This window comes from Delphinus delphis, chromosome 2, assembly GCF_949987515.2.
Source record: "Delphinus delphis chromosome 2, mDelDel1.2, whole genome shotgun sequence".
Classification (NCBI taxonomy): Eukaryota; Metazoa; Chordata; class Mammalia; order Artiodactyla; family Delphinidae; genus Delphinus; species Delphinus delphis.
In genome coordinates this window covers 61216841-61220395 of record NC_082684.1, presented here as the reverse complement: position 1 = coordinate 61220395, position 3555 = coordinate 61216841, and positions in this window count along the sequence as shown.

Below are 3555 nucleotides of genomic sequence, written 5' to 3'. Positions count from 1 at the left end.
AACCCCCAAATGAACTGGTAGGACATGGGGGGACTGAGGGGGGAGTAGAGTGGAAGCCAGACAGGATAGGCACCCCTGAGGCTGAGGAGATCAGGAGAGGCAGGCAGGAGGGGCCCTCTGGGAGGAGGGGGAGAGGAGCGGAGGGCGATCGCCCAGCCCGCTCAGGCCTGGAGAGTCTGCTGAGCTCCCAGGCCAGTCCTGCCCTCCAAAGGCCCCTCCAGGCTGCCTGGGTCCTGGGGGCATAGGAGGGAGGCTGAGAGGAGAACAGGAGAGGCAGGCACGAGGAGCCCTCCCAGAGACACTGGAAGAGCAGGAGAGGAGAGGAGGGCGTTTGCCCTCCCGACTCGAGCCCAGGAAGCCTGCTAGGCTCCCAGGTGAGGTCCCCCGCCCTCTGAGACCAGGGGTGGGGGGCATGCCTGGACCCCTTCTGTTCCGTTGAGCCTAAGCCCCACCCCCCACAGTGCCCAGGGCCTTTTCCAGCCCTGTGGGTCCTGAGCATAGGCCCTGCCCACCACCCAAACCTTGCCCTTGCTTAGGCCACACCCTCCACAGCCAAGGCCTTTCCCCCCACTTTTTTTTTTTTCTTTTCCCTCCTCCTCTCTTTTACTATTGTGGTACTGTTGTACCTTCCAGTTGTTGATTCATCTATACTTTTATTTTTATATTCTTTCTAACATATCTGTTAGTTTCCTAGTCTAATTTTATTTTTTTACTTTATTATTGTTCTCTCTCTCTCTCTTTTTTAACACCCCACACAGCTTGCAGGATCTTGGTTCACGAGCCAGAGATTGGGCTGAAGCTTCTGTGATGGAGCTTCGAGTCTGAACCACTGGACTAACAGAGAACCTCAGACCCCAGGGAATATTCATTGGAGTGAGGTCTCACAGAGGTCCTCATCTCAGCACTAAGACCCAGCTCTACCCAACAGCCTACAAACTCCAATGTTGGAAGCCTCAGGCCAAACAACTAGTAAGACAGGAACACAATCCCACTCATTAAAAAAAAAAAAAAGAGCAAAAAAACATGTCAAAAGTGAGGGAGCAAGGTAAAAACCTACAGGACCAAATAAATGAAGAGAAAATAGGCAATCTACCTGAAAAAGAATTCAGAGTAATGATAGTAAAGATGATCTAGAATCTCAAGTCAAGATGAGGCACGGATTGAGAAATAGAATGGAGGCACAGATTGAGAAATAGAAATAGAATGGAGGTACGGATTGAGAAAATAGAAGAAATGTTTAACAAAGATTGAGAAGAAATAAAGAATATACAAACAGAGATGAACAGTGCAATAACTGAAATGAAAAATACACTAGAAGGAATCACTAACAGAAAAACTGAGGCAGAAGAGCAAATAAGTGAGCTGGAAGACAAAATGGTGGAAATAACTACTGCAGAGCAGAATAAAGAAAAAGAATGAAAAGAATTGAAGACAATCTCAGAGATCTGTGGGCCAACACTAAACACACCAACATCCGAATTATAGGGGTCCCAGAAGAAGAGAAAAAGAAAGGGTCTGAAAAAATATTTGAAGAGATTATAGTCGAAAACTTCCTTAACATGGGAAAGGAGATAGTCACCCAAGTCCAGGAAGCACAGAGAGTCCCATACAGGATAAACCCTAGGAAAAAGACACCAAGACACATATTAATCAAATTAACAAAAATTAAATTCAAAGAAAAAATATTAAAAGCAGCAAGGGAAAAACAAAAATACTATTACAAAGGAATCCCCATAAGGTTATCAGCTGATTTTTCAGCAGAAACTCTGCAGGCCAAAAGGGAGTGGCAGGATACACTTAAAGTGATGAAAGAGAAAAACCTACAGTCAAGATTACTCTACCCAGCAAGGATCTCATTCAGATTTGATGGAGAAATTCAAAGCTTTTCAGACAAGCAAAAGCTAAGAGAATTCAGCACCACCAAACCAACTTTACAACAAGTGCTAAAGAAACTTCTCTAGGGGGGAAACACAAGAGAAAAAGACCCACAAAAACAAACCCAAAACAATTAAGAAAATGGTAATAGGAACATACATATCAGTAATAACCTTGAATATAAATGGATTAAATGCCCCAACCAAAAGACACAGACTGGCTGAATGGATACAAAAACAAGACCCATAAATATGCTCTCTATAAGAGACCCACTTCAGACCTAGGGCCACATACAGACTGAAAGTGAAGGGATGGAAAAAGATATTCCATGCAAATGGAGATCAAAAGAAAGCTGGAGTAGCAATACTCATATCAGATAAAATAGGCTTTAAAATAAAGAGTTACAAGAGATAAGGAGGGACACTACATAATGATCAAAGGATAAATCCAAGAAGAAGATATAACAACTGTAAATGTTTATGCACTGAACATAGGAGCACCTCAATACATAAGGCAAATGCTAACAACCATGAAAGGAGAAATCGACAGTAACACAATAATAGTAGGGGACTTTAACATGCGACTTACACAGGTGGACAGATCATCCAAACAGAAAATAAATAAGGAAGCACAAGCTTTAAATGACACTGTAGACCAGGTAGATTTAATTGATATTTATAGAACATTCTACCCAAAAGTGGCAGAATACACTTTCTTCTCAAGTGCACATGGAACATTCTCCAGGATAGATCACATCTTGGGTCACAAATCAAACATCAGAAAATTTAAGAAAATTGAAATCATATCAAGCACTTTTCTGACCACAACACTATGAGATTGGAAATTAATTACAGGAAAAAAAAAACTAAAAAACACAAATACATGGAGGCTAAACAGTGTGCTGCTAAATAGCCAAGAGATCATCGAATAAATCAAAGAAGAAATAAAAAAATACATAGAAACAAATAACAATGAAAACATGACGACCCAAAACCTATGGGACGCAGCAAAAGCATTTCTAAGAGGGAAGTTTATAGCAATTCAGTCTCACCTCAAGAAAAAAAAAATCTCAAATGAACAATCTAACCCTACACTTAAAACAACTAGAGAAAGAAGAACAAAGAAAACCCAAAGTGAGTAGAAGGAAAGAATCATAGAGATCAGAGCAGAAATAAAAGAAATAGAGATGAAGAAAACAGTAGCAAGGATCAATAAAACTAAAAGCTGGTTCTTTGAGAAGATAAACAACATTGATAAACCCTTAGCCAGACTCATCAAGAAAAAAAGGGAGAGGACACAAATCAATGAAATTAGAAATGAAAGAGGAGAAACCACAACTGACACTACAAAAATACAAAGGATTATAAGAGACTACTACAAACAACTGTATGCCAATAAAATGGACAACCATGAAGAAATGGACAAATTCTTGGAAAAGTACAATTTTCCAAGACTGAACCAGGAAGAATTAGAAAATATAAACAGACCTATCACAAGTAATGAAATGAAACCATAATTAAAAATTTTCCAACAAACAAATGTCCAGGACCAGATGGCTTCACAGGAGAATTCTATCAAACATTTAGAGAAGAGTTAACATCGATCCTTCTCAAACTCTTCAAAAACATTGCAGAGGGAGAAACACTCCCAAATTCATGCTACGAAGCCAACATCACCCTG